Source organism: Macaca thibetana, chromosome 19 (assembly GCF_024542745.1).
Source record: "Macaca thibetana thibetana isolate TM-01 chromosome 19, ASM2454274v1, whole genome shotgun sequence".
In the NCBI taxonomy this organism is placed as follows: Eukaryota; Metazoa; Chordata; class Mammalia; order Primates; family Cercopithecidae; genus Macaca; species Macaca thibetana.
The window spans coordinates 28,259,085-28,284,623 of NC_065596.1; the positions used below are offsets into that span (position 1 = coordinate 28,259,085).

The 25,539-nt window shown below is 48.4% G+C and overlaps 3 protein-coding genes across 7 annotated transcripts in view; 1 reads left to right on the top strand and 2 right to left on the bottom strand.

Moving 5' to 3' along the window:
- ZNF541 (zinc finger protein 541) overlaps positions 1 to 10,673 on the bottom strand; it is a 54,233-nt gene extending 43,560 nt beyond the window's left edge. For 4 of the 5 annotated variants that reach the window (XM_050772054.1, XM_050772053.1, XM_050772051.1 and 1 more), the window contains exon 1: positions 9,419 to 10,629. The gene's annotated coding sequence lies outside the window, so the exon portion shown is untranslated. Of the gene's footprint in view, positions 1 to 9,418 lie in introns of all 5 variants that reach the window. The other variant, XM_050772052.1, reaches the window with a different exon arrangement.
- The window catches only part of NOP53 (NOP53 ribosome biogenesis factor), a 289,745-nt gene that overhangs the window by 98,431 nt on the left and 165,775 nt on the right, over positions 1 to 25,539 (top strand). The gene's annotated exons all lie outside the window — the stretch shown is intronic.
- NAPA (NSF attachment protein alpha) overlaps positions 1 to 25,539 on the bottom strand; it is a 128,934-nt gene that overhangs the window by 76,047 nt on the left and 27,348 nt on the right. The window lies entirely within an intron of this gene.

Here is a 25,539-nt window from a genome sequence, read left to right on the forward strand (position 1 = left end):
ATTTTGGTCAGGCTGGTCTGAAACTCCTGACCTCAGGTGATCCACCGGCCTCGGCCTGCCAAAGTGCTGGGATTACAGGCCATGAACCACCGCGCCTGGCCTAAAAATCGTATTTATTAAGCACTTTCTCCACGTTGGGTATCATACCAAGTGCTTTATATGCATTAACTTACTTCTCACAAAAACCTAGGTTGTAGTATTACTTCCCTTTTACAAATAAGGAAAGAGAGATTAATTTGTCCAAAGTCAAAACCTAACAGCCAGATCTTAAATCCAGATATTTTGACATTAGCACTAATGGTCTTGCCTGTTACACAGTACTGATTCCCTATAAACTAAACTGTATACTGCACTGCTCCTATTAAACTACAAAACACATAAGGTGCTGGGTCAGGGGAAGAATGTCTCTGGACTCCCCAAGGCCATATCACCTGCTTTCCAATATACTCCAATAGTCCATAGAACAAATTGGTCGGGTTACTACCTCAGACAGGCAAGCCAAAAATCCAAAAGCCATGCTTTGATATTTATATCCTTCTCCAGACAGTAAAGCAAAACCCCCTCTGCCGATACTGAGCTTCCTTTTACTCTGTCAACAAATCAATTCAACAAGAGTTTTAGCACCTTCTAGGTACAAAACTCCCTGCTAGTCCTTGCGAGGCAGAGTTTACGGTCTCCTGCAACCCGGCAGACATTCCCAAGGACCCAAATACTCTTTCCAAGAATTTTATCATTTTGTGTTTTCATTTAAATGCTCAACATCTGTAACGATCAGGGAAATGCAAATCAAAACCACAGTGGTTATGATACCACCTTACTCCTGCAAGAACGGCCATAATCAAAAAATCAAAAAATAACAGATGTTGGCATGGATGCGGTGAACAGGAAACCTTTCTACACTGCTGGTGGGAATGTAAACTAGTACAGCCACTATGGAAAACAGTGTGGAGACTCCTTTAAGAACTAACAGTGGAACTACCATTTGATCTAGCGATCCCACTCCTGAGTATCTACTCAGAGAAAAGAAGTCATTATACGAAAAAAATACTTGCACACACGTTTAGAGCAGCACGATTTGCAATTGCAAAAATATGGAACCAGCCCAAATGCCCACCATCAATCAAGGAGTGGATAAAGAAATATATATATATATATATATATATGACGGAATACTACTCAGCCATAAAAAGGAACGAAATAATGGCATTCGCAGCAACCTGGATTGAACTGGAGACTATTCTTCTTCTAAGTGAAGGAACTCAGGAATGGGAAATCAAACATCGTATGTTCTCACTTTATAAATGAGAGCTAAGCTGTGAGGATTAACGGTATAAAAATGATACAATGGACTTTAGAGACTCAGGGGGGAAAGGGTGGGAGGGGGTGAGGGATAAAAGACTACAAATTGGGTTAAGTGTATACTGCTTGGGTGATGGGTGCACCAAAATCTTACAAATCATGACTAAAGAACTTACTCATATAACTGAATACCACCTATTCTCCCAAAATCTATGGAAATAAAAAATTAAAAAAAGAAAAACCCAGTACATCTGGATCATTAGAGGACTCCCTTGTAACTGAGTACTACCATGTGGTTTCAATGCCTGGGTGTGTTTATGATCGCACTCATGCCAAAAAGGACTACTTTAATTGCTTCAGGCTAACAAGAAGAGGATAGAGGGGGATTTAGCTCATAATAAGGCCTTTGGGCTCTACTAGAGGCCAGCTGGCATCACAGTACAAACGGAGGTTTTGCTGCAGTTCAAATTGAGACAAGGGATGGGAGAATTGAGACCTCACAGGGCCTGCTAAACCCAAACAGGCCCAGGGTGGCAGTCAGCAAAGTAATTGTTTCAAGGGGCAGTTAAGTTTCAGGAAATGGTATCCCTCTCATTAAATTAATGTTTGTAATTCAAATTACATCGGTTTGGTAGATTTGTTTGTATTTAATTTGCAAATTGATTTTGGCTTTATAGCTGCACAGGAAATGTACGCTTTAGGAACTTATGCCTTGTTCTATCATCATTGATGCCTTAATAGTTTTAAAACAATTTAAGTCAACATTGGGGATCTGAAGCAATTTTTAATTTTTTTTCTTTTAAAGAAATGCTCTCAGCCTGGTGCAGTGGCTCACGTCTGTGATCCCAGCACTTTGGGAAGCTGAAGTGGGCGGATCACTTGAGGTCAGGAGTTCGAGACCAGACTGGCCAACATGGTGAAACCCCGTCTCTACTAAAAATAACAAAAATTAGCCGGGCATGGTGGCGGGTGTCTGTAACCCCAGCTACTCAGGAGGCTGAGGCCCAAGAATCTCTTGGACCCGCGAGCCAAGATTGTGCCACTGCACTCCAGCCTGGGTGACAGAGTGAGACTTCATCTCAAAAAAAAAAAAAAAAAAAAAAAAAAAAAGGGCCATCATTCCATGACTGGTGGGGGTGGGGGGGAATCAAGGGATTCTCCTATGAAATGCTACGACCCTTTGGGAAAGTAACCTATCATAAGATTCTAGACGGTAGAAGTAAATCCACAATAGATAAATAATATTTACTGTGGTGTTGTTTGGAGGGGAGGGATCAATCTGAATGCCCATCTGATTTACAAATATATTTCATTTAGTCTGCAATATATTTAAATATGTTTCAATTAGTTATTCAGTTAAAAAATAGATGGGGCCACGTACGGTGGCTCATGCCTGTAATCCCACCAGTTTGGGAGGCCAAGGCGGGCAGATTACCTGAGGTCAGGAGTTCAAGACCAGCCTGACCAATATAATGAAACCCCATCTCTATCAAAACTACAAAAATTAGCTGGGCGTGGTGGCACTTGCCTGTAGTCCCAGCTACTCAGGAGGCTGAGGCAGGAGAATTGATTGAACCCGGGAGGCGGAGGTTGCAGTGAGTCGAGATCATGCCACTGCACTCCAGCCTGGTGACAAAGCCAGACTCCATCTCAAAAATAAATAAGTAAATAAAATAAAACAAAAAACAGAAAAATAGATGGAGAGAGCACTAGAGCATCACTATCCAAAAGTACTTCCTGTGTTACTCAGCCTGCACTGCCCAGTACTGCAGTCTCTAGCCACGTGCAGCAGGTGAGCACAGAAATGCAGCTAACACCCCGAGGAACTAAACTCTTTATTTTATTTTAGTTAAATTTATTTATTTATTTAGAGACGAAGTCTCACTCTGTCACCCAGGCTGGAGTGTAGTGGTGCAATCTCAGCTCACTGCAAACTCCACCTCCCGGGCTCAAGTGATTTTCCTGCCTCAGCCCCCCAAGTAGCTGGGGATTACAGGTGCCCGCCACCATGCCCACCTAACTTTTGTATTTTCAGTAGAGATGGGGTTTCACCATGTTGGCCAAGCTGGTCTCGAACTCCTTACCTCAAATGATCAGCCCTCCTCAGCTTCCCAAAGTGCTGGGATTACAGGCGTGAGCCACCGCGCCCGGCCAGTTAAACTTAAACAGGTACAAGCGGCTAATGGCTACCACATCACACGCTGCAAATCTAGAGATTTCTCATTCAACTTAGGCTTTCTAACTTCTATTTAAAAATCTGAAACAAAAAATCAGAAGATCTGTCAATGCTGAGTCCACATTCCTGCAAGGCAACAATTGGTTGAGCTGAGAAGCTGCAGCCACCTTTAGACAGGGCATGCAACGCTCCACTTTGCCACAGCCCCCACCACTCCCTGTTCTCCCACAGTCTCTCAGCTCACTGATTTCTGTGCCCTGCCAGGCCTCTGGAGGCATCTGAGTTTATGACCCTCCAAATGAAACCCTCCAAACTCAGGCTTACATGTCACCTCCACTATAGAGAACACTCCCAACATAACAAAGTCTGAGATTAATTTCTCCCTCCTCTAAACCCTGACAAGCACTTGTGTAACAATCCACTTAACATTTATTCTAAATTATCTAAGAAGTTAATCATCTTTAAAGTTCTATTTTTCCCAGACTCTGAGCTCTAGGATGGCTGGGACTCGGCGTTAGGTGTCTAAACTTCTCACAGTATCTTGCCTAGCACAGAACTTTGATCACAGAAGGCTCTCAGCATCCTTTTCATTCATGAGTGACAGAATTCCATTGTGCCACCTCTTTTCCTCTTTGAAAAGCTCCAACCACTGTTCTGCCACCATTCCCCCCACCTCCCAAGCACCACCTTCTACCTTCTTTCTCTGCATCCATGTTACCAAGGAGAGGGTCATCAAGTCTGAGTAACAGCAGGTGCTTGGGAGTTGAGAAGAGTGACTTGCAGCTTTCACCCTAGCTATGCAATTTCCTTTATTTTATTTTATCTTATGTTATCTTATCTTATTTTATTTTATTTTTGAGACAGGGTCTCACTCTGTCATCCAGGCTGGAGTGCAGTGGCGTGATCTTGGCTCATGGAACCTCCACCTCCCAGATTCAAGCGATTCTCCCATCTCAGCCACCTGAGTAGCTGGGCTTGCAGGCATGCACCACCACACCTGGCTAATTTTTGTATTTTTAATAGAGACAGGGTCTTGCCATGTTGGCCAGGCTGGCCTCGAACTCCTGCCTTCAAGCAATCCACCCTCCTCGGCCTCCCAAAGTGCTGGCATTACAGGCTCGAGCCACTGCACCCAGCCTGCAATTTCCTTCCTTATTTTCCCACTCCAATTTTTTTTTTTTCCCTGAGTCGGAGTCTGTTTCTGTCACTCAGGCTGGAGCGCAATGGCATGGCCTTGACTCACTGCAACCTCCCCCTCCCGGGTTAACGTGATTCTCCTGCCTCAGCCTTCCGAGTAGCTGAGATTACAGGCGCACATCACCACACTCAGATAATTTTTGTAGTTTTAGTAGAGACAAGGGTTGCACTATGTTGGCCAGGCTGGTCTCAAATTCCTGACCTCATGATCCACCCACCTCAGCCTCCCAAAGTGCTGGTATTACAGGCGTGAGCCACTGCACCCAGCCTCCACTCCAAATATTATTGTAAACTATAGACCCTTTGGCCTACACAGTGTTTCCACAAATTGGATTAGTCACCATTTTTTTTCAAATGGGGAGATTTCACCTTCCTATATGGATTTCTGGTTTCTCTTGAAAATGATTAGATTTGACATTCCTTCACAGTTAACAACAAAGTAGACTTGAGGGACAAATGGCATTTCTAGAAAGGGCTTACGGTCTCCAGTTTTCCCAGCCCTCACTTATCTTCCTGCCTGGCCCTTATAATATTCATTATTGAATAATAACAGTGAACATTTATTGAGGCTTTATGACATGCCAGGTATTCATGTAATCACTTATATATAATCATATTTAATTCCCACAATACTTCTTTGAGGCATGTACTGTATTATTAACCCTATTTCACCAATGAGGTAAATAGTCCAGAGAAGTTGAGTAACTTGCCCAAAACCAGAGTTAGGATTCAACCCTGGGTAGTCTAATTTTGAAAGCCTTACCCTTGGCTACTCCACTATGCTATTATTACACACTTGAGACTGGGACTCCTGCTTCACACTCCGTGCCTACATTCTTAAGTAGAACAATCAATAAAGACTTCCAGATGGACAAGACGGTTCTCACCTGTAATCCCAGCACTTTCTGAGGCCTAGGTAGGAGGATTGCTTGAGTCCAAGAGTTCAAGACCAGCCCAGGCAACAAAGTGAGACCCTCCCCCTCCCATCACTACAAAAAAATTAAAAACTAGCCAGGTGTGGTGGTGCACACCTGTGGTCCCAGCTACTCGGGAGGCTGAAGCAGAAGGATTGCTTGATGTTGGGAGGTCGAGGCTCCAGTGAGCCATGATCATATCACAGCACTCCAGCCTGGGCAAAGAGCAAAACCCTGTCTCAAGAAAAGAAAGGAGAAAAGAAAAGAGCAAAGCAAAGCAAAGCAAAGCACAAAGCCTCCCTCCTACAGTCATGTAACCAATATCTAATCTTAACCAGAAGGTAAAGTTGTTTTCTCTGGCCGGGCACGGTGGCTCATGCCTCTAATCCCAGCACTTTGGGAGGCCAAGGCGGGCAATTCAGTTCAAGACTAGCCTGGCCAACATGGTGAAACCCCGTCTCTATTAAAAATACAAAAAATTAGCTGGGCGTGGTGGTGCGCCTGTAATCCCAGTTACTTGGGAGGCTGAGGCAGGAGAATCCCTTAAATCCACGAGGAGGAGGTTGCAGTGAGCTGAGATCGTGCCACTGCACTCCAGTATGGGTGACATAGTGAGACTCCATCTCAAAAAAAAAAAAAAAGAAAAAGAAAAAGAAAAATCAGAAGGATACTTTCAAAGGAAAATCCATACACAGAGTTAACTGAAGTAGGAAACACACATCAAAGTTTCTCCCCAAAAGCTGATCCTAGCAGAATATGCAAACAAACCCTAAAACCTAGAAGAGCAATTTTCATGGTTAGGTGAATGGGGGGACCCTTTGGGGTCCTCAAGAATCTTTTGGGGACTCTGCCATATCAAAACTATTTTCATAATTACATTCAGACATTATCTGCCTTTTTCACTCTCAGTGAAGCTTTCCAGAGGCTACAAGATATGTGGTATCTCAAGAGACTGAATGAAGAGGTAGGGAGGAGAATTCAGATGACTGTGAAAATATAAATCAATGCCACTTGTCTAAATTTTTCTGCAACAGTTTTTTAATTTAAAAAGTCTTGCTGGGCGTGGTGGCTCAAGCCTGTAATCCCAGCACTTTGGGAGGCCGAGACGGGTGGATCACGAGGTCAGGAGATCAAGACCATCCTGGCTAACACGGTGAAACCCCGTCTCTACTAAAAAATACAAAAAACTAGCTGGGCGAGGTGGTGGGCGCCTGTAGTCCCAGCTACTCGGGAGGCTGAGGCAAGAGAATGGCGTAAACCCGGGAGGTGGAGCTTGCAGTGAGCTGAGATCCGGCCACTACACTCCAGTCTGGGCGACAGAGCGAGACTCCGTCTCAAAAAAGTCTTTTGGGCGAGGCGCAGTGGCTCACACCTGTAATCCCAGCACTTTGGGAGGCCAAGGCAGGTGGATCATGAGGTCAGGAGATTGAGACCATCCTGGCTAACAATGTGAAATCCTGCCTCTACTAAAGATACAAAAAATTAGCCAGGCATGGAGGCGGGCGCCTGTAGTCCCAGCTACTTGGGAGGCTGAGGCAGGAGAATGGCGTGAACCTGGGAGGCGGAGCTTGCAGCAAGCCGAGATCGCGCCACTGCACTCCAGCCTGGGTGATGGAAGTCCATTTTGGCTGGGGGTGGTGGTTCATGCCTGTAATCCCAGCACTTTGGGAGGCCAAGGCAGGCAGATCACTGGAGGCCAGGAGTTTGAGACCAGTCTTGCCAACATGGTGAAACCCCAACTCTACTAAAAATACAAAAATTAGCCGGGCATGGTGGTGGGCACCTGTAATCCCAGGTACTCAGGAGGCTGAGGCATGAGAATCACTTGAACCTGGGAGGTAGAGTTTGCAGTGAGCTGAGATAATGCCACTTCACTCCAGTGTGGGCGATTGAGCAAGACTCAGTCTTTAAAAAAAAAAAAAAGCTCATTTTGTTATTTTGTTTATATATAATGGGTTTATTATTGCCTTTCTAAAATCAATTATTTTGAAAGTTTATTAGTTTAAACTTCTAACACAGCAAATGCAAGTAGATAAAGTTTACATAAACAAAAATTCTCTACAGCCTTCAATAATTTTTAAGTGCAAAGGGGTCTTAAGAGCAAAAGTTTTAAATTAGCCAGGCGTGGTAGCACGCATCTGTAGTCCCAGCTACTTGGGAGGCTAAGACAGGAGAACTGCTTGAACCCGAAAGGCAGAGGTTGTGGTGAGCCGAGATTGCACCACTGCACTCCAGCCTGAGCGACAGAGCGAGACTCCATCTCAAAAAAAAAGCAAATGTTTCAGAACTGCTGTTCCAATAAGAAAAAGTCCTGCATGTACACATATGCCCAAGCAGACGTGCATCTAACAGAAAGTAACTCGAAACTGAAAATTCCAAAGTGGTGGCTGGCAGGCATATACGTTCCCTATGCTACCTTTTTTTTTTTTTTTGAGATGGAGTCTCACTCTGTCACCCAGGTTGGAGTGCAGTGGCACGATCTCCGCTCATTGCAAGCTCTGCCTCCCAGGTTCACGCAATTCTCATGCTTCAGCCTTCCCAGTAGCTGGGACTACAGGCACCTGCCACCACACCCAACTACTATTTTGTATTTTTAGTAGAGACAGGGTTTAACCATGTTGGCCAGGGCTGGTTTCAAACTCCTGACCTCAGGTGATCTGCCCGCCTCCACCTCCCAAAGTGCTGGGATTATAGGCATGAGCCACTGTGCCCGGCCTACACTGTCTTAATTCTTTTTTTTTTTTTTTTTTGAGACGGAGTCTCGCTCTGTCACCCAGGCTGGAGTGCAGTGGCTGGATCTCAGCTCACTGCAAGCTCCGCCTCCCGGGTTCATGCCATTCTCCAGCCTCAGCCTCCCGAGTAGCTGGGACTACAGGCGCCCGCCGCCTCGCCCGGCTAGTTTTTTGTATTTCTTAATAGAGACGGGGTTTCACCGTGTTAGCCAGGATGGTCTCGATCTCCTGACCTCGTGATCCACCCGTCTCGGCCTCCCAAAGTGCTGGGATTACAGGCTTGAGCCACCGCGCCCGGCCTGTCTTAATTCTTAAATTACCAAATGTGTTACTAGCATTTAAAAATCAGAAGGTTTCAGGCGGGCGCGGTGGCTCATGCCTGTAATCCTAACACTTTGGGAGGACGAGGTGGGTGGATCACAAGGTCGGGAGTTCAAGACCAGCCTGGCCAACATAGTGACACCCTGTCTCTACTAAAAATATAAAAAAAAAATTAGCTGGGCCTGGTGGCAGGTGCCTGTAATCCCAGCTACTAGGGAGGCTGAGGCAGAGAATTGCTTGAACCCAGGAGGTGGAGGTTGCAGTGAGCTGAGATCAACCACTGCAATCCAGCCTGGGCGACAGAGCAAGACTCCGTCTCAAAAAAAACAAAACAAACAAACAAAAATCAGAATAAACCAAAAACTAAGGATAGTTTTCTGGCCTTTTCTCAAAGAAATCAAAAGTTCTGGCAACACTGGCCTGGCATTTCCACTGACTGGCATCACTTGGATGGGACATACAATCTTTGGTTCACCACAATCCTTACTTCTTCCGTTTACCTGTGCCTTACGTGTAAGTATCGGAGTTGCTACCCTGAGCTAGGGAAGGAAAAACGTTTTTTGCAATAAATGTCAATAAAGAAACACACATCAATCTGTCTGCACTCCTCCTAACTGGTCAACATGCACAATAAACAGCCCTTTTCCCTATTTGACTTCTCCAAAGCAGTAACTTCTATGATCTCACCATTAGTACGGACTTTGGGATTGCTTAGAAACCCTCTTGAAAAAGAAAGACATCTATCCAACAAAGCAGATGTGCAAAGGAAGGAAACTCACCAGAAGGGCAAGTAAGTGAATCTCCAGGGAACAGGAGGACCCCCGTTTAGGCCCCACAGGGAGGGGGTTCAGGTGACAAGCAGACCATTGGATATGTCCTCCTGGAACGCTGAGTGGTAAATGCAGGACACTCTCAATTTCTTTTGCCCTGAAAGCAGGTGGTGGGAAGGAAGAAGCAGTCAGGACTTGGGTCGCAAAGAAACAAGAACACAGATGTGAAATTGGAGAAGAGTAACAATTTTTGGAAGAAGGCAGAAAGCAGTATCAACAGGGGAGATGTGAGTGGGGAGGAAAGGTTTTTTTGATAAGAGGAAATAATTGTTCCTTCTTTCCTTATTTCTCCCCCCTGGGAAGAGACCTAGAGAATTTTACTGGGAGAAGCTTAATTAGGGCAGAACTGGTGATAAAAGAAGGATATTTGCGGGACTGTTGGGGGTAGGGGAGGAGGACTGAAAATATAAACATTAGACGAGAGAGAAACCGGAAGGAATGAGTTGGTTTGTTCTAAGTGAAAAGGTATTCCAAAAAGGGGCACTCTAAGTGTGAAGAAAAAAAATTTGCTGGAAAGTGATCCTGAATGGATGAAAAAAAAAAAAAAAAAAAAAACTGGATTAATTTCTTTTTTTGGCGCTAAAGGAAGTTTCTTAAAGGAGGGGGAGGGGCATGTCAAGGAAGGGAGGAGAGATTTGGAGTTTTGCTGGCAGATCCTAAAACGGGACAAATCTGGGTGCCCCAAAGTGGGACTATGGAGGAGGAAGGGGGGTTTTGAGCAGAAGGGGCCTGGAAGGGGCCAGCGAATGCAAGGCTGAGATGCAGAAGGTGCGGAGGTCGGGTAGGGCCCGCGGCGCGAGCTGGGGGGCTGCGAGGGGGCAGTTGAGGCCCGGGGGGACGGAGTGGGAAAGAAAAGGGGGTGCAGCGGGCCAGGGGCTCCTGAGGAGGGTCTTCTCCAAGGGGGAAGGGCCTGTGGGGTGCAGCGGGGCCCGGAGCTGTTGGGATGCAGAAGGTGCGTGCGTGACGCGGGGTGAGGGGCGCCCGCCGCTCCTGCTGCGCCCCTCGAAAGGCAGACGGGGCCCCCTAAAAAAAGAAATAAAGAAACGAATGAGATTGTAAAAAGGGGGAGGGACTGAAAAAGGAGGAAAGAATAAGAATGGGGGATAGGGAGGAAAGGGAGGGGCAGGGGCAGCAGCAACCGGGTTTTACCCGCCCCCGGGGGCTCGCGCGCCGGGCCTCGCGCCTGGCGCCTCGCGGGGCTCCCAGCGGCCTCCCGCCTTCCCCGCGCCGCCCGGAGCGCACGCGCAGGCCGGCCCACCCCCGGATCTCCTCGCTCACACGCGGCGCGGGCGCGCGTACGTGACCGCGGGCCACCTCACGCCTCCCAGAGCGGCCTCGCGCCCGCCGCGCACCGCCCGGGCTCCCGGCGCGTGCCTCCTGGCCGCGCGCTCTCGGCTGCTCCTCCGAGGGGCGGGGCTTGCCGCGGGCGGGAAAGGAGGCGGTTGGTCGCCATTTTGGGAGGAGGGCGGTTGAGGGCGGAGAGTGAGAAGAGGGAACCGGGGAGGGGCGGCGGGGGGAGGGGCCAGTCCCCCAGGATCCGCACCCGGAGGCCGAGAGTCCCGGGAGCCTCTGCTCCAGCCATTGTTCCTAGTGGGCGGTGTTAGAACGCGGTGGCGGCAGCTGGGTGGCTGCCCTCAGTCCGGAGGGGCCTCTCTGAGCAGCGTCCTGGTGCTGGGGAGGACGTATAGTCTGTTTCCCGGGACCCTGTCGCGAGCGCGGGAGTCTCTGGGGGTCTCTTCTGCCTGGCGGGTGGAGGAGATGTGGGGCGAGCTGCTCCTCCCTTTTTTTTTTTTAATTAATTTTTTTCAGAGACAGGGTCTCTCCCAGTCCCCCAGGCTGTGATCACGGCTTCCGCACCCTCACCTTCCTGGGCTCACGAGATCCTCCTGCCTCAGTCTCTTGAGTAGCAGGAACCACAGGCGGGCGCGGCCACACCCTGCCAATTTTTACATTTTTTAGAGATAGGTCTCGCCATGTTGCCCAGGCTGGTCTGGTTCCCTTGGGCTCAAGCGATCCTCCCACCTCAGTCTCCCAAAGCATTGGGATTATAGGCGAGAGCCCCTGCGCCCGGCCTGTTCCTCCCTTCTTTGGGGAAAGGCTGAACCATCTGGGGCGCCTGCTCTGGGCTGAGCTGTGTTGGGAAGGGCGGTGGGCCCTGGTGCCGACTGGCCAAGGAGCATGTTTTTTTTTTTTTTTTTTTTTTTTTTTTTGAGAGAGGGTCTTATTCTGTCGCCCAGGCTGGAGTTCAGTGGTGCCATCTCGGCTCACTGCAATCTCCGCCTCCCAGGTTAACGCGATTCTCATGCCTCAGCCTCCCGAGGAGCTGGGATTACAGGCACGCGCCCCCACGCCCGGCTAATTTTTTTTGTATTTTTAGTAGACACAGGGTTTCACCATGTTGGCCAGGCTGGTCTTGAATTCCTGACCTCAGGTGTTCAGGTGATCCGCCTGCTTCTGCCTCCCAAAGTGGTAGGATTACAGGCGTGAGCCGCCGTGCCCGGCCTGACCGAGAGTAGCTTGAACTGCCCTACAACTAAGGCAGATAATTCATTCCTTAGAAACGGAGTGCTGAAGATCTGTGGAGAATGAGAGCAGATTGGTGGTTACCTGGGGTGGAAAGGGGCATGGCGGATCTTATCTGGGTGATGGAAATATTCTAAAACTGGCCTATGGGCCAGGTATGGTGGCTCACGCCTGTAATCCCCGCTCTTTGGGAGGCCAAGGTAGGAGGATCCCTTGAGCCTAGGAGTTTGAGACCAACCTGGACAACCTAGTGAAACCCCGTCTCTTAAAAAAAAAAAAAAAAAAAATTAACTGGAGATGGTGGCCTGCGTCTGTAGTGCCAGCTACTTGAGGGGGCTGAGGCAGGAGGATCGCTTGAGCCTGAGAGTCCAAGGCTGCAGTGAGCTGTATGATCGGGCCATTGCACCCCAGCCTGGGGGACAGAGTGAGACTCTGGTGGGGAAAAAAGAAAGGGTTATGGTGATGGTTGCACAACTCAGTAAATTTCTAAAAATCATTGAGTATACACTTAAGTGAGTGACTTTTACATAAATTATACCTCTAAGTTTTTTTTTTTTTTTTTTTAATTGACTATTGGGGGAGGAAACAGAGGAAAGAAGAGGGCCTGGCATCTTGCTTTAGGATCCCTTCATTTAGCAAGTTTTTATTGGGTCTCTGTTCTAGGTGCTCAGATACGGTGTTTGGGTCAAACACTGTATCCTCTCCTCCTGGAGCTTATGTTTTAGAGCAGTGCTGTTCAGTAGTAATAAAATGCAAACTTCAAGCACCAGCCACATATGTAATTTTACATTTTCTAGTAGCCATGTTTAAAAAAAGGAACAAAATGGGCCGGGCGCGGTGGCTCAAGCCTGTAATCCCAGCACTTTGGGAGGCCGAGGCGGGCGGATCACAAGGTCAGGAGATCGAGACCACAGTGAAACCCCGTCTCTACTAAAAAAAATACAAAAAATTAGCCGGGCGCGGTGGCGGGCGCCTGTAGTCCTAGCTACTCAGGAGGCTGAGGCAGGAGAATGGCGTGAACCCAGGAGGCGGAGCTTGCAGTGAGCCGAGATCGCGCCACTGCACTCCAGCCTGGGCAACAGCGTGAGACTCCGTCTCAAAAAAAAAAAAAAAAAAAAAAAAAAGGAACAAAATGTGGCCGGGCGCGGTGGATCAAGCCTGTAATCCCAGCACTTTGGGACGCCGAGAGGGGTGGATCACGAGGTCAGGAGATCGAGACCATCCTGGCTAACACGGTGAAACCCCGTCTCTACTAAAAAAAAAAAATACAAAAAAATAGCCGGGCAAGGTGGTGGGCGCCTGTAGTCCCAGCTACTCGGGAGGCTGAGGCAGGAGAATGGCGTGAACCCGGGAGGCGGAGCTTGCAGTGAGCTGAGATCCGGCCACTGCACTCCAGCCTGGGCGACACGACAGAGCGAGACTCCGTCTCAAAAAAAAAAAAAAAAAAAAAAAAGGAACAAAATGTAAAGAACGCAGGTGTGGCGGCTGGCACTTGTAGCCCAGCTACTTGTGAGGCTGAGGCAGGAGGATCACTTGAACCCAGGACTTGGACACTGCCGTGAGCTATGGCCTTGCCTGTGCAGACCCACTGCACCAGCCTGGGCAACACAGTGGGACCCACTCTCTTTAAAAAAAAAAAAAAAGGCCGGGCGTGGTGGCTCAAGCCCGTAATCCCAGCACTTTGGGAGGCCGAGACGGGCGGATCACAAGGTCAGGAGATCGAGACCATCCTGGCTAACACGGTGAAACCCCGTCTCTACTAAAAAAATACAAAAAACTAGCCGGGCGAGGTGGCGGGCGCCTGTAGTCCCAGCTACTCGGGAGGCTGAGGCAGGAGAATGGCGTGAACCTGGGAGGCGGGGCTTGCAGTGAGCTGAGATCCGGCCACTGCACTCCAGCCTGGGCGACCCAGCGAGACTCCGTCTCCAAAAAAAAAAAATTGGGTCGGGATGGGCGTGGTGGTTCAACCTGTAATCTCAACACTTTGAGAGGCTGAGGCAGGAGGACTGCTTGAGTTCAGGAGGTCAAGACCAGGCTGGGCAACACACCCAAACCTAAAAATCAAATAATAATATCAAATAAATAAAATTACATAATAAAATCAAATAAAAGAGAAGCAGGTGAAATTAATTTGGTAATATTTAATCCCAAATATTTCAACATGTTATCAGTATAAAAACTAAGAGATAATTTACACTTTTGGAGCTGTCTTTAAAACCCCACATATACAGCATTTTACATTCACGGGACATCTCAATTCAGACCAGCCACATTTCCAGGGCCCCATGGTCACTTGTAGCTACTGGCTCTGGTACTGGACAGCATACCTCTGCAGGGAGACAAGCAAATGCATTTACCTTTTTTGTTGTATTTTTTTGATATACGATCTCGCTGTGTCGCCTAGACTGAAGAGCATTGTTGTAATCATGGCTCACTGCATTCTCGACTTCCTGGGCCCAAGCTATTATCCCACCTCAGCCTCCTGAGTAGCTGGTACTACAGGCACACATTTTTTACAGCTAAATTTTTGTACTTTTAGTAGAGACAGGGTTTTGCCATGTTGGCCAGGCTGGTTTTAAACTCTTGGGCTCAAGCAATCTTCCTGCCTTGGCCTTCCAACAGGGATTACAGGAGTGAGCCACTGTGCCTGGCTGCAAATACATTTATAATGCAGTATGTTATACCTTGAAGAAAAACAAAGGAAAGAGGATGGAGTCAGAGGGTATTGTTTTATACAGGTCAGTAAAGGCTTCTCTTGTGAGATTGCTTTGAGCAGAGATCTGAAGGAAGTAAGGAAGGGGCCTATGAAAATATCTGGGGGAAGAAGAGAGGGAATAGCAAGTGCAAAGGCACTGAGGCAGGAAGATGTGGAACCCTTTTGAAAGACAGCAGAGAGGACAGGCATGGTGGCTTATGCTTGTAATCCCAGCACTTTGGGGGAACCAGGTGGGCGGACCACTTGAGCCCAGGAGTTCGAGACCAGCCTGGTCAACATGGTGAAACCCCATCTCTACTAAAAGTACAAAAAATTATCTGGGCGTGGTGGTGCACAGCTACTCAGGAGGCTGAGGCACGAGAATCTCTTGAACCAAGGAGGAAGAGGTTGCAGTAAGCTGAGATCACACCACTGCACTCCATCCTTGGTAACAGAGTGAGACTGTCTCAAAACAAACAAACAAACAAACAAAAAAAACGAAGAAGAGAGACCAGTGTGGCTAGAACCACGTGACACGTGAGTGAAGAAAATAGGGGCAGATGGTATAGGGTCTTACAGGTCATGCTAAGGCAGAAATTAAACACCTAAAAACAATTTCAGAGAGATTCTTCCTTTATTTAGCACACTTTTTTGTTGTTTTGTGGGGTTTTTTTGTTTGTTTGTTTCTTTTATTTTCTTTCTTTTTTTCTTTTTCTTTTTTTTCTTTTGAGACGGAGTCTCGCTCTGTAGCCCAGGCTGGAGTGCAGTGGCACCATCTTGGCTCAATGCAACCTCTGCCTCCCAGGTTCAAGTGATTCTCCTGCCTCAGCCTCCCGAGTACGTGGGATTACAGGCTCATGCCACCACGCCCGGGTAATTTTATGTATTTTTAGTAGAGGTGGGGTTTCACCATGTTAGCCAGGATGGTCTCTATCTCCTGACCTTGTGATCCGCCTGCCTTGGCTTCCCAAAGTGCTAGGATTACAGGTGTGAGCCACCGTGCCTGGCCTTCTTTTCTTTTTCTTTTTCTTTTTTTTTCGTTTATTTAGCACACATTAAAAAAAATACCTTGGCCGGGCGCGGTGGCTCAAGCCTATAATCCCAGCACTTTGGGAGGCCAAGGCGGGCGGATCACAAGGTCAGGAGATCGAGACCACAGTGAAACCCCGTCTCTACTAAAAATACAAAAAATTAGCCGGGCGCGGTGGCGGGCGCCTGTAGTCCTAGCTACTCAGGAGGCTGAGGCAGGAGAATGGCGTGAACCCAGGAGGCGGAGCTTGCAGTGAGCCGAGATCGCGCCACTGCACTCCAGCCTGGGCAACAGCGTGAGACTCCGTCTCAAAAAAAAAAAAAAAAAAAAAAAAAAAAAAACCTTGTTTCAGCCATATAATCTCTCTTCTTGATGGAGGAAATAAGGATCCTAGCCACTGGACAGATGAGAACTTAGTTAAAAAACAGGACTTAAGCTCCTGAAATAAATTAGCATCTTCTGTCATTGATAGACACTGAACACTTCATGGACAAAGAAGATAAATGCAACACATAAACAAAAAATTAGCATTGGTCAAGCACACTTGTAATCTCAGCACTTTGGGAGGCCAAGGCAGGTGGATCACCTGAGGTTGGGAGTTCGAGACCAGCCTGGCCAACATGGTGAAACCCCATCTCCACTAAAAATACAAAAATTAGCCAGGTGTGCTGGTGCACCCCGGTAATCCCAGCTATGCAGGAAGATGAGACAGGAGAATTGCTTGAGCCTGGGAGGTTGAGTCTTCAGTGAGCCAAGATCACACCATTGCACTCCACGCTGGGCAACAGGGCGAGACTCTGTCTCAAAAAAAAAAAAAAAAAAAAAAAAAAGCCCTTACAATTTATTTTAAAGGCCTACAAATGAAGGTGACAACCTAATTTAAAAAAAAAAAGAATATACAAGAGGAAACATGAAATGAGGACTAACCACAAAAACAAGAGAATGCAAATTAAAACCAAAGATACCACGGCACACCTACCACTTTGGTGAATTAAAAAAAAATTTTCTGGCCGGGCGCGGTGGCTCAAGCCTGTAATCCCAGCACTTTGGGAGGCCGAGACGGGCGGATCACGAGGTCAGGAGATCGAGACCATCCTGGCTAACACGGTGAAACCCCGTCTCTACTAAAAAATACAAAAAACTAGCCGGGCGAGGTGGCGGGCGCCTGTAGTCCCAGCTACTCAGGAGGCTGAGGCAGGAGAATGGCGTAAACCCGGGAGGCGGAGCTTGCAGTGAGCCGAGATCGCGCCACTGCACTCCAGCCTGGGTGACAGAGCCAGACTCCGTCTCAAAAAAAAAAAAAAATTTTTCTTTTCTGTTTGCTGAAGAAGAGGACCTCATACAGGACTAGTAATGGGTAAAATTGGTACAGCCACACTTGCAAACCCAGGGGTTGACTCTAGAGAAATTCTTGATCATGTGCACCAAGAGATGTCACAGAAGAATAAGCAGCAATGTTTGTAATAGCAAAAAAAAAAGAAAAAAAAGAAAGAAAAGAAAAGAAACAGATGGGATCCTGGATTCTGGATTGAATAATCCTGGAACAAAAAAAAAAAGAAAAGAAAAGAAAAGAAAGATACAGATGGGATCCTGGATTCTGGATTGAATAATCCTGGAACAAAAAAAAAAAAAGAAAATAAAGAAACAGATGGGATCCTGAATTCTGGATTGAATAATCCTGGAACAACAACAACAACAAAAGGCCGGGCATGGTGGCTCACACCTGTAATCCCAGCACTTTGGGAGGCCAAGACAGGCAGATCACGAGGTCTGAAGATCAAGACCATCTTGGCAAACACAGTGAAACCCCGTCTCTACTAAAAATACAAAAAATTACCCGGGCGTGGTGGCGCGCATCTGTAGTCCCAGCTATGCGGGAGGCTGAGGCAGGAGAATGGCGTGAACACGGGAGGCGGAGCTTGCAGTGAGCTGAGATCGCTCCACTGCACTCCAGCCTCGGGGACAGAGTGAGACTCCATCTCAAAAAAAAAAAAAAGACATTAGTTAAAAAACTAATGAAATCTCCAACAAAAGCCAGGCATCCGTAATCCCAGCATTTTGGGACCTCAAGGCAGGAGGATCACTTGAACTCAGGAGTTCAAGACCACCCTGGGCAATTTGGTGAGATCCTGTCTCTATAAAAAAAATTTTAAAGTTACCCAAGCATAGTAGCACACGCCTGTGGTCCCAGCTACTCCAGAGGCTGAGGCAGGAGGATTGCTTTAGGTCAGGACTTTGCATCTGCAGTGAGCCGTGTTTGTACTGCTGCATTCCCATCTGGGCAACAGAGCAAGACTGTCTCAAAAAAAAGAAAAAATCTCAACAAAGATTGGAATTTAGTTAATAGTAATGTATCCACTTTGTTTTGTTTTGTTTTTTTTTTTTGTTTTTTTGGTTTTTTTTGAGATGCAGTCTGGCTCTGTCTCCCAGACTGCAGTAGCATGATCTTGACTCACTGCAACCACCGCCTCCTGAGTTTAAGTGCGTCTCTTGCCTCAGCCTCCAGAGTAGCTGGGATTACAGGTGCCTGTCACCACACCCGACTAATTTTTGTACTTTTAGTAGAGACGGAGTTTCACTATGTTGGCCAGGGTGGTCTAGAACTCATCCTGACCTCAGGTGATCCGCCCGCCTCAGCCTCCCAAAGTGCTGAAATTACAGGCGTGAGCCACTGCACCTGGCCTGTTTTTTTTTTTTTTTTTTTTTTTTTTTTTGAGACGGAGTCTCGCTGGGTCGCCCAGACTGGAGTGCAGTGGCCGGATCTCAGCTCACTGCAAGCTCCGCCTCCCGGGTTTACGCTATTCTCCTGCCTCAGCCTCCCGAGTAGCTGGGACTACAGGCGCCAGCCACCTCGCCCGGCTAGTTTTTTGTATTTTTTAGTAGAGACGGGGTTTCACCATGTTAGCCAGGATGGTCTCGATTTCCTGACCTCGTGATCCGCCCGTCTCGGCCTCCCAAAGTGCTGGGATTACAGGCTTGAGCCACCGCGCCCGGCCCTGTTTTTTATTTTATTTTTTTGTTTTTGAGACAGGGTCTCATTCTGTCGCCCAGGCTGGAGTGTAGTGGTGCCATCTGGGCTCACTGCAATCTCTGCCTCCCGGGTTCAAGCCATACTCCTGCCTCACCCTCCCCAGTAGCTGTGACTACAGATGTGCACCACCATGCCTGGCTTATAAATTTTGTATTTTTTGGTAGAGACGGGGTTTCACTGTGTTAGCTAGGCTGGTCTGGAACTCCTGGCCTCAGGTGAGCCGCCTGCCTCAGCCTCCCAAAGTGTGAGGATTTTAGGCATGAACCACCGAGCCTCCCAGCTACTCGGGAGGCTGAGGCAGGAGAATGGCATGAACCCAGGAGGCGGAGCTTGCAGTGAGCCGAGATTGCGCCACTGCACTCCAGCCTGGGGGACAGAGTGAGACTCTGTCTAAAAAAAAGAAAAAAAATTAACCAGGCACAGTGGTGGGCCTCTGTCATCCCACCACAGGTGGATACAGGTGGATAAATTGTGGTATATTTATTCAGTGGAGTATTATACAGCAGTGAAAATGAGTCAATTTCCATTACACACAACACAGATGTGCTCCCATTTACATATAAAATTTCAACAGGGTGTGGTGACTCATATCTGTAATCTCAGCACTTTGGGAGGCCGAGCTGGGGGGATCGCTTGAGGCCAGGAGTTCAAGACCAGCCTGGGCCACATTGCGAGAAAAATTAAACTGGGTATGGTGGCATGATCTGCCTGTAGTTCCAGCTTCTCGGGAGGCAGAGGTGGGAGGATTGCCTGAACCCAGGAGGTTGAGGCTGCAGTAAGCTGTGATCCTACCACTGCACTCAGCCTGGGCGACAGAGTGAGACCCTGTCCTGAAAATAAATATCATTTCAAAACGCAGGCAAAGCTAAACAATAAACAGTTTAGGGACACAGATAGAATTATTTTTTTTTAAAGTAAGAGAGCCAGGCGTGGTGGCACACACCTGTAGTCCCAGATACTCAGGAGGCTGAAGCAGGAGGATCACCTGGGACCAGGAGTTCTGGGCTGTAGTACCCTATGCCAATGCAGTGTCCACACTAAGTTTGGCATCAATTTGGTGACCTCCTGAGGATGGGAGACCACCAGGTTGCCTAAGGAGGGGTGAACTGGCCCATGTTGGAAATGGAGCAGGTCAAAACTCCTGTGTTAATCACTGGTGGGATCATACCTGTGCATAGCCACTGCACTCCAGCCTGGGCAACATAGTGAGACCCTATCTCTTAAAAAAAGAAGAAAGTAGCGGGGTGCGGTGGCTCAAGCCTGTAATCCTAGCACTTTGGGAGGCCGAGACAGGCAGATCAGGAGGTCAGGAGATCGAGACCCTCCTGGCTAACACGGTGAAACCCCATCTCTACTAAAAAAGACAAAAAACTAGCCGGGCGAGGTGGCGGGCGCCTGTAGTCCCAGCTACTTGGGAGGCTGAGGCAGGAGAATGGCGTAAACCCGGGAGGCGGAGCTTGTAGTGAGCTGAGATCCGGCCACTGTACTCCAGCTCTGGGCGACAGAGCGAGACTCCGTCTCAAAAAAAAAAAAAAAGAAGAAAGCTAGTCAGATGTGGTGGCATGTGCCCGTAGTCCCAGCTACTCAGGAGGCTGAGGTGGGAGGATCCCATGAGCCCAGGAGCCCGAGGTTGCAGTGAGCTATGATTGTACCACTGGACTCCAGCCTGGTCTACAAAATGTGACCTTATCTCTCATAAACAAAGGAAAATAAAATGGAAGCCCCCGAGAAGCTAAGGGAAAAGATACTCTTCAGGAGAGGGGTCCCCACCCTGGCCACAGGTTCCTCTTCTCTGCCACCTTTTCCTGTCGTCTCCATCTATTCACTTTGTTCAGCACTGCTTTCCGTGATTCATCTTTTGAATCACATCCTTCAAGCATTCTCACACTCCTCACTCCTCTCGGCCTCTAAAGGACTCACCTGGCCAAACTCCAGCCATCCTCTTCTCTGTGCCAGCCGAGCCCAGCAGAAGGAAACCACCCAGCCAGCCCAACGGGTTTTACCTGAATCAGAGAAATCACAGGCCTCTGATGGGCGCAGGGCACTCTCTGTGTGTCTCTGGTATGCTTGCATTTCCCCCCTGCCCTTCAGCTCATGACTAGGTCCCACACTTCCCTGTGCACATAGAAGCCATCAGAAGGGAACCCCCTTGTCACCTGTCCCTCTGATTCCCTCTCTCAAGGATTGGGGTCTCCCTTCCTTCCCTTTCTTTCTTCCTTCCTTCCTTCCTTCCTTCCCTCCTTCCTTCCCCCTCCCTACCTTCCTTCCTTCCTTGCTCCCTTCCACCTCCCTCCTTCTTTCCCTCTTTCCTCTTCCATTGAAGTTTCTCCTTCCCTTCTCCTCCTCTTTCTTCCTCCCCCTCCTCCTCCTCTTCCTCCCTTCCTCCCTTCCTCCTGGGCAACAAGAGCCAAACACCATCTTAAAAAAAAAAAGGCCGGGTGTGATGGCTCATACCTGTAATCCCAGCACTTTGAGAGGCCGAGGGGGGTGGATCACCTGAGGTCAGGAGTTTGAGACCAGCCTGGCCAACATGGTGAAACCCTGTTTCTACTAATAATACAAAAATTAGCTGAGTGTGGTGCCACACATCTGTAATCCCAGCTACTCGGGAGGCTGAAGCAGGATAATCACTTGAACCCAGAGGCAGAGGTCGCAGTGAGCTGAAATCACGCCATTGCACTCCAGCCTAGGTGACAAGAGCAAAACTCCATCTCAAAAAAAAAATTTAAAAATCCCTCTCTTAGGCCGGGCGCGGTGGCTCAAGCCTGTAATCCCAGTACTTTGGGAGGCCGAGGCGGGTGGATCACGAAGTCAGGAGATCGAGACCATCCTGGCTAACATGGTGAAACCCCGTCTCTACTAAAAATACAAAAAACTAGCCGGGCGTGGTGGCGGGCGCCTGTAGTCCCAGCTACTCGGAGGCTGAGGCAGGAGAATGGCGTAAACCCGGGAGGCGGAGCTTGCAGTGAGCCGAGATCGCGCCACTGCACTCCAGCCTGGGTGACACAGCGAGACTCCGTCTCAAAAAAAAAAAAAAAAAAAAAAAAAAAAAAAAAAAAAATCCCTCTCTTGTCCGGGCGCGGTGGCTCAAGCCTGTAGTCCCAGCACTTTGGGAGGCCGAGACGGGCGGATCACGAGGTCGGGGGATCGAGACCATCCTGGCTAACACGGTGAAACCCCGTCTCTACTAGAAAATACAAAAAACTAGCCGGGCAAGGTGGCGGGAGCCTGTAGTCCCAGCTACTCGGGAGGCTGAGGCAGGAGAATGGCATGAACCCGGGAGGCAGAGCTTGCAGTGAGCTGAGATCTGGCCACTGCACTCCAGTCTGGGCGACAGAGCGAGACTTTGTCTCAAAAAAAAAAAAAAAAAAAAATCCCTCTCTTCATTCCACCTCCTCCCAGCTGTTTTTCCTTTCCAAATTTCCAGGAAGAATTGTCTGCATTTGCTGTCTCTACTACCTCATCTCTTGTTGACTCTTTTAGTTTTATCATGAAATGTGTCAAATGTACAGAGCAGTACAGAAATTAATAACAATAACAGTCACACGGTTAAGCACAGTGGCTCACGCCTGTAATCCCAACACTTTGGGAGGCTGAGGTGAGAGAATCACTTGAGGCCAGGAGTTCGAGACCTGCCTGTGTAACATAGTGAGACCCCAGTCTCTACAAAAAAATTTAAAAATTAGCTGGGTGTGGTGGTGTGTGCCTTTAGTCCCAGCTACTCAGGAGGCCAAGGTGGGATGATTACTTTAGCCCCAGAAGCTCAAGGGTGCGGTGAGCTATGATCACCACTGCACTCCAGCCTGGGCAACAGAATGAGACCTCATCTCTAAAAAAACAAAACAGAATTTTAAAATCCACACAATAGGTCGGGCACGGTGGCCCACGCCTGTAATCCCAGTACTTTGGGAGGCCGAGGTGGGCGGATCATCTAAGGTCGGGAGTTTGAGACCAGCCTGATCAACGTGGAGAAACCCTGTCTCTCCTGAAAATACAAAATTAGCCTGGCATGCGAGCATGCCTGTAATCCCAGCTACTCGGGAGGCTGAGGCAGAAGAACTGCTTGAACGCAGGAGGTGGAGGTTGCAGTGAGCCGAGATCGCATCACTGCACTCCAGCCTGGGCGACAGAGTGAGACTCTGTCTCCTAAATAAATAAAATACAACAAAATCACATAATAAAATCCAACATCCCTCGCCACATCCTGTAAGTCTGGTCTGTCCACTCTCTGTCCAGGCTTGCTCTCCTCCAAGCACACCAACCGAGCAAGTTCCTATATGCTGTTCCCTCTTTCCAGAAGATTCACCTGGCTTCTTCCCTCCCCTCCTCAGTCTGTGCTCAACTGTCCCCTGTTGGGAGGTTCCTTCCACTGACTATTCTCTCCAGCTTTATTTTCTCCAGGAAGCTCATCTCTACCTGACATCACGTCATACCTGGTTGTTTGTTGATTGGCAGTCTCTCTGCTAGAATGTAAGCTCCATGCTGGCAGGGGCTTTGTCTGTTTTGTGCCTGGCACAACACAGTAGATAATTAACACTTTAATTTTTTTAGAGATGGCATCTTACTCTGTTGCCTAGGCTGGTCTGAAACTCCTGAGCTCAAGCGATCCCCCCACCTCAGCCTCCCAAAGCACGTGAGCCACTGCACCCAGCCAATAATTAATACTTTTTAATTTTTTTTTTTTGAGACAGGGTCTCGCTCTGTGACCCAGGCTAGAGTGCAGTGGCACAATCAAAGCCTACTGCAGCCTCGACCTCCCCAGGTTCTGGTGATTCTCCCAACTCAGCGTCCTGAGTAGTTGGGACTACAGGCATGCAAACCATTCCCAGCTATTGTTTGTGTTTTTTGTAGAGACAGGGTTTCGCCATGTTGCCCAGGCTAATCTCAAACTCCTGGGCTCAAGCAATCTACCCACCTTGGCCTCCCAAATGTGACTTTTAAAATAAGTTAATTGAAACCTGCCAGTCTCTGAATCTGGCCACAGTTATTTTGGCCTTATTTGGCCACAGTTGCTTTGGATGTAAAAACATGCATAAATAAGGCTGGGTGCGGTGGATTTATCCAGACAGAGCATTACCCAGCATTTACCCACACAGAGCCGGACACAATGACTCATGTTTGTAATCCCAGCATTCTGGGAGGCTGAGGTGGTGGATCCATTGAGGTTAGGAGTTCAAGACCAGCCTGGCCAGCATGGTGAAACTCCATCTCTACTAAAAATACAAAAATTAGCTGGGTGTGGTGGCATGCACCTGTAATTCCGGCTACTCAGGAGGCTGAAGCACGAAAATCACTTGAACCCAGCAGGTGGAGGTTGCAAGGCTGCAGTGACCTGAGATTGCACCACTACATTCTAGCCTGGGTGACAAAGTGAGACTCTGTCTCAAAAAAAAAAAAAAGAGAGATGTGGCCAGGCATGGTGGCTCATGCCTGTAATCCCAGCACTTTAGGAGGCTGAAGTGAGTGGATCACTTTAGGTCAGGAGTTCAAGACTCAGGAGTTTGAGACCAGCCTGGTCAACATGGGTAGAGTCAACATCTCTACCCAAATACAAAAAAATACAAAAATTAGCCGGGTGTAGTGGCACACACCTGTAATCCCAGATACTCGGGAAGCTGAGGCACAAGAATCACTTGAACTCAGGAGGCAGAGGTTGCAGTGAGCCAAGATTGTGCCACTGCACTCCAGCCTGGGTGGCAGAATGAGACTCTATCTCAAAAAAAATAAAAACAGCCGGGCGCAGTGGCTCACGCCTGTAATCCCAGCACTTTGGGAGGCTGAGGCGGGCAGATCACGAGGTCAGGAGATCGAGACCATCCTGGCTAACACAGTGAAACCCTGTCTCTACTAAAAAATACAAAAAACTAGCCGGGCGAGGTGGCGGGCGCCTGTAGTCCCAGCTACTCGGGAGGCTGAGGCAGGAGAATGGCGTAAACCCGGGAGGCGGAGCTTGCAGTGAGCCGAGATCCGGCCACTGCACTCCAGCCTGGGCGACAGAGCGAGACTCCGCCTTAAAAAAAAAAAAAGAAAGAAAGAAAAGAAAAGAAAACCAGCTTCTGCACACTCACCATTAATCGTGAGGCCGGGTGGCTCTCTGACCTATTTCCCCGTAATTGTTTTGTGCCTATTGTCCTAGAATCATGTAGACCTTGTTACCAGATTCTACTTCCCTTCAAGTGCTCTGTAAATGACAACTTAAACATGATAAAACATTAAGTTTTCTCTTTGAGATATTCCTTCAGGTCCTGCATGCTGATGAAACAACTCTGCCAGCTGATCTGAGGGACCCCATGAGATGCTGACTCACCAAAGCATGCGATTTCCACGTTTGGGATGATTTTGCCCCTTTCTCTGACCAATCAACAAGGCCAATTTTCCAGTCCTTTGCCCTTCATGATCTCCTCAAAAACCCCAGCCCAGAACTCCTTAGGGAGATGAACTGAGGATCTGCTTCCATCTCCTCCCTCAGTGCCCTGCAATTACAGATCCTTTCTCTGCTGCAAACCCTGCTGTCTCTGTGCAATTGGTCTGCTGCTGCACAGCAGGCATCAAACCTGTTGTTCCTGTAACACTGAGGTAGGGTATGGAACCCAGGGGCTGGGGGACTGAAAGGGTCTCATATGGGAGGGGACAGGTTCTTACGAGACCCTCGGTAGCAGGGGTCTTCGTTGGCCCTGTCCTTCCTAAAGCAGTCTCCTCTAAGCTGACTTGATGCCACACAAGTCTGTTCTCCTAGGAAGAAGTTGCTGTTGGCAACATCCCCACCCAGATCCACTCTCCTGTCCCCCAGC